We start from the raw sequence: 11,070 nt of genomic DNA on the forward strand, positions 1-11,070 counted from the left end.
GGGGGGGGGCGGAGCCGCTGGGGGGGGGCGGCTCGGGGCCGGGGCCGCTGAGGGGCAGGTGGGGGGGCGCTGAGGGGGGCGGCTCGGGAGCCGCTGAGGGGCAGGTGGGGGGGCGCTGAGGGGGGCGGCTCGGGGCGGGAGCCGCTGAGGAGCAGGGCGGGGGGGGGGGCGCTGAGGGGGGGCGGCTCGGGGCCGGGGCGGGAGCCGCTGGGGGGGGGCGGCTCGGGGCCGGGGCGGGAGCCGCTGAGGGGCAGGTGGGGGGGCGCTGAGGGGGGCGGCTCGGGGCGGGAGCCGCTGAGGAGCAGGGCGGGGGGGGGGGGGCGCTGAGGGGGGGCGGCTCGGGGCCGGGGCGGGAGCCGCTGAGGGGCAAGTCGGGGGGGGGGGGGCGGCTCGGGGCCGGGGCCGCTCTGGAGGGGCCGGGGGCGCTGAGGGGCAAGTCGGGGGGGGGGGGCGGCTCGGGGCCGGGGCCGCTCTGGAGGGGCCGGGGGCGCTGAGGGGCAAGTCGGGGGGGGGGGGCGGCTCGGGGCCGGGGCCGCTCTGGAGGGGCCGGGGGCGCTGAGGGGCAAGTCGGGGGGGGGGGGGCGGCTCGGGGCCGGGGCCGCTCTGGAGGGGCCGGGGGCGCTGAGGGGCGGCTCTGGGAGGAGGAAGGGCCGGGCCGGGCCGGGCCGGGGAAGGGTCCCGACGCTCCGGCTCCGGCTCCTCCTGGGCGGCCCCGGGTCTCAGTGGCCGGGGAGGCGCGAGCTCCGCATGGCCGCCATGTTGGGCCTGGTTCCCTCAGACTCAGGCCGCGGCGGTTCCGACTCCAGCCCGGGTCGCTGCAGCGCTCGGGCCCCGCCGGCTCCTCAGGCCGCAGCCGCTCCGCCCCCGTGATGGGTCCTGGGAGTCCGAGTCCGGTCATCTGGAACTACGGCTCCCAGCATGCGTCGCGGCCGCCCCGCCCCACCCGGAACTACGGCTCCCAGCATGCCCCGCGGCCGCCCCACCCGGAACTATGGCTCCCAGCATGCCCCGCGGCCGCCCCGCCCCTCCCGGAACTACGGCTCCCAGCATGCCCCGCGGGCTCCCCCGCCCCTCCCGGAACTACGACTCCCAGCATGCTGCGCGTTATTCGTGGCCCGGTGGGAGGACGCTGAACCGGCCCCGTGGGGGGGCGCAAATGTCACCCCTGAAAGCGGGAACCCCGCCCGCCCCCGGCTACTAGCCCCCAGCCCGTCTGCAGCCGCCGGTCCCTCCCCTCCTCCCGCCCCCCTTCCCCCGCCACCTCCCGCCCCCCCGACTGTCCCTTCCCCACCACCTCCCTCTTCCCGACCCTCCCCTCCCTGCCCAGCGACCCTGCCCCTGCCACCTCCCTCCCGCCACCTTCCTCCCTTCCCCTCCCGCCCCCCCAGACACTCCCTCCCCCCCACCACCTCCCACCAACCATCCCTCCCCCCAGACCCTCCACCTCCCTCCCACCCCCCCAGACACTCCCTTACCCTCCCGCCCCCACAAACCCTCCTTTCTCCCAGCCGGCCCCTCCCCACCAACCCTCCCCTGCCACCTCCCTGCCCCCCTTTCCCCCAGCCGGCTCTTCCCCACTGACCCTCCTCCCGCCCCGCCACCTCCCGCCCCCCCGGCTGTCCCTTCCCCACCACCTCCCTCTTCCCGACCCTCCCCTCCCTGCCCAGCGACCCTGCCCCTGCCACCTCCCTCCCGCCACCTTCCTCCCTTCCCCTCCCGCCCCCCCAGACACTCCACCTCCCTCCTGCCCCCCCAGACACTCCCTCCCTTCCCCTCCCGCCACCACCTCCCTCCCGCCCCCCCAGACACTCCCTCCCCCCGCCACCTCCCACCAACCATCCCTCCCCCCAGACCCTCCACCTCCCTCCCACCCCCCCAGACACTCCCTTACCCTCCCGCCCCCACAAACCCTCCTTTCTCCCAGCCGGCCCCTCCCCACCAACCCTCCCCCTGCCACCTCCCTGCCCCCCTTTCCCCCAGCCGGCTCTTCCCCACTGACCCTCCTCCCGCCTTCTCCCTCACATTCTTCCCTCCCACCCGACCCACAGATTCCCCCTGCCACCTCCATCCCTCCACAGATCCCCCCCCAAACATCCTCCCACCACCTCCCTACCACCTCCCCAGACCCTTCCCCCACAGACCCTCCCCCCACCATCTCCCTGCCACTCCCTCAGACTCTCCTCCCCCATCTCCCTCACACTCTCCCCTCCCCCCACAGTCTCACTCCCTCCACGGACTCTCCTTTCCCCCACCATCCCCCCCTGCCATCTTCCTCCATCCCCCCACCATGTCCCTCCCTCTCTCCCACAAAGATTCCCCACTGTCTCTCTCCCACCCCCCCAAACTCCCCATCTCCCTCCTACCCCCCAGACCCTTCCCGCACCCCCACATTTTCCCATCTCCCTCCATCCCCTCCACAGACCCTCCCGTCTGTCACTATATCCCTCCCTCCCCCACAGACTCCCCCCATCGTCTCCCTCCCCCCACAGACCCTCCTTTCCCCCAACCAGTCCCTCCCCCTCCCCTACACACAGAATCTACCCCCACCAGCTCTGTCCTGCCCCCCCCCGGCTCTACCCTCCCACCACCATGTCCCTCCCTCTCTCCCACAGATTCCCCACTGTCTCTCTCTCATCCTCCCACACACACTCCCCATCTCCCTCCTACCCCCAACCCTTCCCGCACCCCCCACATTTTCCCATCTCCCTCTCACCCTCCCCCACAGACTTCCCCCATCATCTCCCTCCCTCCACAGACCCTTCTTTCCCCCACCCAGTCCCTCCCCTACACACAGAATCTCTACCCCTGCCATCTCCCTCCTGCCCCTGAGGCCCTACCCTCCCACCACCGTGTCCCTCCCTCCCCCGCAGGAAGATTTCCCACTCTCTCCCTCCCACACACACCCCTCCCCCTCCCTCCCACACACATTCCCCTCCCCATCTCCCTCCTGCCCCCCACAGACCCTCTCCCCATCTCACTTGTGCTCCCCCTAACAGACCCTCCACCCCCACTGTCTCCCTACCACCCCCACCACAGACCCTCCCTTTCCCACCCACTGCCGTCTCCCTCCTGCCTCTGCCACAGACCCTTCCTACCCCCAACTTTCTACTTCCCACCCCACAGACCCACCCAATCTCCCTCCTGCCCCCTATAGACCCTCTCCCATTGTCTGCTGCTCCTCTACACACACATCCTCCCCCGTCTCCCTCTTTCTCCCCCACACCCAGACCCTCTCACCTCGTCCCCATTCTTCCCTCCACCACCTCCTTTCCTCCACCCACTCCCTCCCTTGACTGCCTCCCTCACATACCCCCACATGTAGTCCCTCCCCCCACAGGTCTCCTTCCTGCTCGCCACTGTTCCCCATCAGTCTCCAGCACTGCCAGCTTCCTCTGCCGTTTTGAAATCCCAGTAGAACCTCAGCGTTACAGACACCTCAGGAATGGAGGTTGTCCATAACTCTGAAATGTTCCGTAAGTCTGAACAAGAGGTTGTGGACTTCAGCCATATGGGGGCTTGGGGCTGCGGGGGGAGGGGGTCGGGGCTCGTGCCCAGCAAGAGCATCAGGGCTCAGCCCTTGAGACCTGAGGGGAGCGCTGGGGCTCCACTCCCAGTGTCACCCTCGCGGTGGGCACCAGGGCTCCAGCCCCAGAGGTGGCACTGGAACTAGGGCTCCCCCTGGCTCTCTTCTCGGTTTTAGCCCCAGGTGGGTGGAGCCAAGGCTCGGGGCTTTAGCTACGGGGGGAGTACTGGGGCTGAAACGGGCTCCACTTGTAGCGAAAGCTCTGAGCCCCAGCACCCCCAAGCAGGCGGAAGCAAAGAACAGAGCCGCGGGGCTGAAGCACCACACCCAGCATCCCCCTCGGCCTAAAGCCCGGAGCCCCAGTGCTCCCAAGGGTCAGAAGTCCCAAGCCCCCATTGCTGGAGCCCTGAACCTCGGGCAGTACAGTATTTCCTTTTTTTTTTTTTTTTTCTTCGTCCAGGGCTGCACTGCTGCCTGATTGAAGACTTCCAGTTCCACATGGTGTCAGGTTGACCGGTAAGTCTGTAACGCTGCTGTTCGTATCTTTGAGGTTCTACTGTGTTGCCGGCACCCAGTGCCGAGAGGCTGAACAACAGCATGAGTAGGTTCACTACCCGGTGTGCTACACCCAATAATCACAACGGGGTGGAGAAGCAGAAAAGTTTATTTGAAGCTTCAAAAAGGTACAGGGAGATTTGAATCTCAAATCCTGTACACAGAGCAGGAAGTTACACAGGCTTTTATACATCCTTTTTCCCAGCATACTTATCCAATAGCAAGCTGCTCCAAGTATCCATATAGCCAGCCAATCCAGTTCCCAGCTAGTTCCCTGATTCTCTGTATCATTTGTTAAACTATACATAAAGCTGCTTTATTCAGCATTGTTCTTCCATATCTCCCCTGTTTGGCCTTGCTTAGTTTCAGGCAGTCTGACTCTGCAGCATACTGTTGCAGATTCTCAGCATAACTGCTGTGTGTGCCTCCAGGCGGGGGGGCCAAGGACACTTGGGCCTAGCACACAGAGCTGCTGCGAGTGCCTCCAGGCAGGAGGGGGGGGCCCAAGGACACAGGGGCCTAGTGCGAGGGGGCTTCATCGACACTCGTGGTCTTCCATCCCCTCGAGTTACCTAGTGGCCATGCCCCAGTGTTCCCAACACTGCTTTACTTAGCATTGTTTTTTTATATTTGCTTTGTTTGGCTTTGCTTAGTTTCAGGCAGTCTGACTTCGCAGCATATTGTTGCAGATCCTCAGCATAACTGCTGTGTGTGCCTCCGGGCGGGGGGGCCAAGGACACTTGGGCCTAGTATGCAGAGCTGCTGCGAGTGCCTCCAGGCGGGAGGGGGGGGCCAAGGACACTGGGCCTAGTGCGAGGGGACTTCATCGACACTCGTGGTCTTCCATCCCCTCGAGTTACCTAGTGGCCATGCCCCGGTGTCCCCAACAACTGTATAGGGCATGGGAAGTAGCCATCTTTCCTGCTGGCAGCCTGATTCCAACCCTTGTGGAAACAAGGGGAGATACATGGTGGCCATCTGTACTAGGAGCAGCCTAGTGGGTATCTTTGTGTATCAAGGGAAACGGAAGATTATCAGAGTCATATTGACTGAGGGCACTTTGTGATTCAAAGCAAAGGGAGATTGGGCCATTTTTGAAAAAGGCCAAACATACCTGGGTAAAAACAATTTTGTAAAAGAAAAATACCACATGAGTCGTGGGAGCCTGTGCAAACCAAGCCCCAGTGTGTAGACGCAGAAGGAGTTTTTCTGTCGCTAGAAGAACACCGCCTCCCCGCTATTCCAGCGGAAGCTCTCTTCCATTGGGATAACGCACTGGGGCTTGGTTTGTTGGCATGGCAGTGTTGCTGCACGTGTTTTTTCACACTCCGACTGAGGTAGCTATACCAATATAACTTAAGTCCAGACCAAAGTTTACACTCAGCTGCACTGTGTCTCCTATTCTCTGTGCTTCCCTGCCGGCAAGGGGCAACCTGAGGGCACCTGGCTTCAGCCTCATGGGGAATGATGGGCACTGCCAGCCATCTTTAGCAGGGGCAGCCTCCCTGTCACCTAATAATCTGTGGTGAAATTGTTCCTACTTTAAGCAGCGGCAACCCAGCATCAGTCCTGTTAAGAACAATGGGAGACAGCTGCCATTTTGAAAAAGGAAGAAACTTCACAACCTTACTCCTGATCACCTGTAGGCCCTGAGCTTTATATTTATTTGAATATATAGGATGGCCAGCCCCAAAGGCTCAAAAATCATGAGTCCAACCACAAAACATCATAAGATTTAAAAAAATACTCGTTTTACTCTTGGATTGTTGAACTCCCACCGCTATTTGCTGCTCCCACCATATGTGGGTCAATGCGTTGCCAATACTCCCAAATTTATTACAGTGATATTGGTTCCTGCTCCAGGAGTTTTTGCCTCCACAGCCACTTGTTGACCCCAAAGCCCACCAATCAACTCAGTTCTTCCCACAGCTAGCCTCGCTTCTGCTCCTGCTATAGCTCTATGGGTTCATACCCATCCCATCCAAGCACACACATACAGCCCCTGTCCCAGTCCCGGTTTTGCAGTGGGGGAGCAGGGAGGAGAAGCAGAGGAGCTGTCCCATTGCTCATAGGAGGAGAAGGGGAGTAGAGCTGCCCAGTCCTGGTGGAGTCTTTCTGCTTCCTCCCTTCCTGCAGCAGCTCTGACTGGCTGCTCTTCCCCAGGAGGTGGTTCTGCCCCAGTCAGAGGTGAAATTTGTGAAAGTGTTGAAGCTTCTTGTGTCATCGTTCTCACATGGGCTCCAGCCCCAGCCTAAGTTGTGGGAGTTGGCAGCACTGTGTACAATACACCCACCCATTACATTAAAATAACCTAATGGTTTCACTAACAGAAGTCGGTCCAATAAAAGCTATTACCTCACCCACCTTGTGTCTCTAACAGTTGCAAATTCAAGCACTCTAAAGTTAAGAGATGCCATTAGTAAAGTTGCCCATGGAATCTTAACTTGGGCCCATTGGGTGTATATATTATGATACAACATATAATTACATGATCACATACTATATTTCTCACAGGACCTTGCCTCATTCAATACACAAGATGGATTGTGGTCCCTGAATGAACAAATATTCAAAATGTTGTTTTATCCCTGTTGTTCATTGTGTGGCCTCCATTTTTATTTACTGCACACCATTCAAACCGTGCTCTAAAAATTATAAATTTCCTCACGGACTTTTCTATGACATTCAGCTTTGTAGTACTGAAGTGCTTCACAATCATCAGTGAACTAGTGAAGCAAGATCAACATGAGCTCCCAGTGCAATACAATTGGCAAAACGATCTAATGCAATCCTTGGGATGTATAGATTAATAGATTTTAAGGCCAGAATTGAAAATTAACTCATCTAGCCTGACCTCCTGTATAACACAGGCCCTTCGTATAAATAGGGAGAGTAGTTAGTAGGAGTGGTAGACGATTTCCCCTCACAGTACAGTGTTAGTAAGACCAGTACTGGAATACTGTGTCCAGTTCTGGTGTGTACATTTTAAAAAAAAGATTTTGAAAAATTGGAGAGGGTGCAGACAAGAGTCACAAAAATTATTCAAGCTCTGCAGAAGAGAAAGTTACTTAAGTAACTGGAGGGTCTTCAAGATGTGTAGTCCCTATATATATTCAAATGTTGGTGCTTATGTGCTCCACGCACCTGGAATCAGAGAATTCTTGCAAGCAGTGTCCACTGGTCTGCACATGTAGCCTTGCTCTCCTGGTGCTTCCAGCCACAGTTATTAATGGCAGAGTGGACCAACCCCCTCTCCAGTTCCTTCTCTGAAGCAAATCCAGGTATGATCTAAAGCATAGGGAAAAGAGGGTGGGTAGTAGAATGCAGACACAAACTGCACATCTCGAAGAACCTCCAGTTACTATAAGGCAGTGGTTACCAAACTGTAAACCCCTTTCACTAAAATGTCAAGAATCACAAACCCCCTCCTAAAAATGAATATTTCCAGGGATTTTCTCCTTTACCTGAGTATAAATTATAAAAGCAGTGATCTTGGAAATATACAATTTGTTTTTATGACATGCTTATTACACATTATTATTAATCATTACAGTATTTTTATTACATTATGAAAATGACAACACTCTTCCCAGATCTCACTTTCGTAGCTTGTATCACTTTGAATAAGCATGTTATAAGACAAGGCTCCTATGTTTCAACAAGGAGCATCAGATGTGAAACAGTATGAAGGTATTTAAGAAGCCAACTCAAAGAGTTCCTCATACACAAGCATTTGGGTCTTGAGCAGTCCAGGCAAACAACGCATGTTACAACAAAGCTTAAACTTGTTCTTCATAATAATTTTAAAAATACTAGCTGCCTATTTAATTTTAAAAAGAGCAAAAAATATCCACCTCCCTTTCCATTTCTTATAAGGAGTCTTGAAGTTTAAATCTCCTCAGTCTGCTAGATATGCTTGCTTCAATCTGCTTAGCTCTTGGAAGTCCAGGGGCACCAGGCTGCTGGCTCCTTGCCATTAGAGAATTTTCCCCTGAGAACGCCCTGTAACATTTCGCGAACCCCCAGTTTGGGAACCACTGCTATAAGGTAAGTAATAGCACTGCTGCCATTGTGTATTCCATTGCAGGTGACTGACAAGCAGTACTCAAGTAGGAGGAGGGAGCGAAGATACAGAGAGCAAAGCTGTTTGAAGGACCACTGTCCCAAAAGTTGAGTCAGTGAAGGAGCCTTGGACCAGATCACAATCTCTCAAAAACTTGTGTCTGGAACTTCACATAGCTACCCTGCAAATGTCAAGCAGGGGTACTTGAGGCCATGCCACTGAGGCCACTTGTGCCCTGGTAGAGAGAGCCCTTATCCCATGAGAGTGAGGAAGCTGTGACAACTATTAGCAAGGTAGGATACTGTCAGAGATCCATTTAGAGATCCTCTGAGAGGATATCCTCCAATTTGTTCTGCTATGGCAAGAAACAGTCTAGGTGATTTTCTGATTGGTTTTGTCCTTTGTAGGTAAAAATCCAAAGTCCATCGCATGTTGAGGGAATGAAGTCTCCTCTTCAGATACTTGGGGTTTCAAGAAAAAATACAGGCAAGTGGATTGACTGGTTTATGTGAAACTCCGAAACTACCTTGGGGGTTACCTTCGATGTACTCATAAAAAAAACCTTTGTCCTTATGGAATACTGTGTACGGCGGAACCACCATTCAGGTTCTGAGTTCGCCTACCCTTCTGGCAGAGGTGGTGGACACAAGGAATAAAGCTTTCATCAATAGGCGAGACATGGAACTTGTAGCTAGTCATTTGAAGGGGAAGGGAAGGCCTTAGTGAGCACCAAAAGTACAAGGTTCAAGGCTCAGTGAGGAGTTGCTTTCCTTACTGGTGAGAAAGTTCTGATCAGGCCTTTTAAGAATCTGCTAGTCAGCAGGCGAGTGAAAATTGAATAACTGTCTGATGGTGGATGGCATACCTTGGACTCATACAGAACTGGGGGAGAGACCAGTCATTTTGAGAGAAGGAAGATATTCCCCTTATTTTGGACTATCTGCTGACTCTGGAGATATGTGTTTCTGCTGTGCCCAGAGGGAGAAATGCTTCTATTTAGATAAGTAGCATTTCCTAATAGAATGGTTTGTACGGCTTCGGAGCAGGAATGTTCTAGGTTTGACTCCCATCTGAAAACCAAGCCATGAGATGAAGTGCTTTGGGGTTGGCTTGATCCTGCCATCCTCCTGGATTGTCTTCTGGAGGAAACACAGATGCCAAGGTGATTGCTTCATTGGGAGATGAAGATGTGATAAATAAAGGGGGGGAGGGGGATATCTCCCTTTGATGGACACCCAGCCAGCGGTAAAATCCCTCTTGGTAGCTGTTCTTTACTTGCTTTACCTGTAAAGGGTTAAAAAGTCCCCCAAGTAAAGAAAAAAAAAGTGGGCACCTGACCAAAAGAGCCAATGGGAAGGTAGAACTTTTAAAAATTGGGAAAGAAACTTTCCCTTTGTCTGTTGTTCTCTGGGCTGGAGGGACAGAGCAGCCATGCTATAAAGCAGCTTAAGGCAGGTATGATCATAAATTATCAAAGTATTTCTTCTTGGCTTGTGGACTCCTCTGTGCTAACCCTAGATGCTTTTGTTTGCTTGTAACCTTTAAGCTGAACCCCCAAGGACGCTATTTTGGGTGCTTGATTTTTGGACTTGCTCTTTTTAAAATTTAACAAAAGCCTAAGTTTCAAATGTATATTCTTTCTTTTTGTTTTCAATAAAATTTACCTTTTTTAAGAACAGGATTGGATTTTCGGTGTCCTAAGAGGTTTGTGCATGTTGTTTGATTAGTTGATAGCCACAGCTAATTTCCTTTGTTTTCTTTCTCAGCTCTTCCCGGGATGGGGGGTGAAAGGACTTGAGGGTACCCCACAGGGAGGAATTCCCAAGTGCTCCTTCCTGGGTTCAAAAGGTTTTTTTTTTTGCATTTGGGTGGTGGCAGCGTTTACCAAGCCAAGGTCAGGGAAAAGGTGTAACCTTGGGAGTTTAATACAAGCCTGGAGTGGCCAATATTAATTTTTAAAATCCTTGTGGGCCCCACTTCTACACTCGGAGTGACAGAGTTGGGAATCAGCCTTGACATGGTGGCAGTGGTGAGATAGTTTTAAACCAGCAGCACAGACCTCAGGAGTTTAAAAGGACATTTTTCCTTTTGGCTGCTTGAAAGCCAGGGAGGTACCCCCCACTTTTTCTTTTATGTGCTCCCTGAGGGGGAACAGGCTTGCCAAAGAAGCCAGGGAGTACAACAAGCAGTTTTGTTTTTTTTCTTTTCTAGCTTCGTGGCAACAAAATAGTTAGGCTAAAGTAGGGCAGCCTGTGCATGAGGTTGAGGTCAGGCACCGAAACCTTAGAAAAACCAGTCTTCCCAAAGCAGCATGACATGGAGAAGACAGTCCCAGATCAAGCTCAGGCATCAAGCTCCATGTCGGAAATAAAGGGAGGGGATGGGGGACTGGGAACTTCCCAGGAGGGAAGGGTCAGCCTTCCCCCAACCAAGATCCAAGTGCCAAGATGGAGGGATGCCCTTAATCCAGACCGAGTTCTGACTGCAGAAGACAGGGATTTCTTCCTACAGATGATGTGTTTGGAAGCAGAGGACAAAAGAAAGGTGAAGTGCTTGGAGTTGGAAGTGGAGGAGAGGAAACAGGCGAAGCGCTTGGAAACAGAGTTAGAGCTGAAGCATTTAGAGTTGGAAAGGGCTAAGCTGGGTCCAGCAGTCCTTCTCTAGGTGCCGCTCCCCATTCCAAGAAATTCCCCACCTACAAGGTAGGCGATGATACAGAGGCCTTCCTAGAAAATTTTGAAAGGGCCTGCCTTGGGTACAGCCTCCCTACAGACCAGTATATGGTGGAGCTGAGGCCACAACTCAGTGGGCCCTTAGCAGACGTGGCAGCTGAAATGCCTAAAGAACTCATGAATGAGGAGAAACTTTTTTTTTAAAAAGGCCAGAATTAGAATGGGGCTAACACCCAAGCATGCCCGTCGGCGGTTCA

At 54.5% G+C, this 11,070-nt stretch overlaps 1 long non-coding RNA gene across 1 annotated transcript; it reads left to right on the plus strand.

Moving 5' to 3' along the window:
- Window positions 1-2,571: 2,571 nt before the first annotated feature.
- LOC140906220 (uncharacterized) lies at window positions 2,572-9,816 on the plus strand. The gene is made up of 4 exons (XR_012157046.2): window positions 2,572-3,473; window positions 3,984-4,039; window positions 8,166-8,434; window positions 8,549-9,816. It is a non-coding gene; the product is annotated as an uncharacterized LOC140906220 (long non-coding RNA).
- The last annotated feature ends 1,254 nt before the right edge of the window (window positions 9,817-11,070 follow it).

This window comes from Lepidochelys kempii, chromosome 2 (genome assembly GCF_965140285.1).
Source record: "Lepidochelys kempii isolate rLepKem1 chromosome 2, rLepKem1.hap1, whole genome shotgun sequence".
NCBI lineage: Eukaryota > Metazoa > Chordata > Testudines > Cheloniidae > Lepidochelys > Lepidochelys kempii.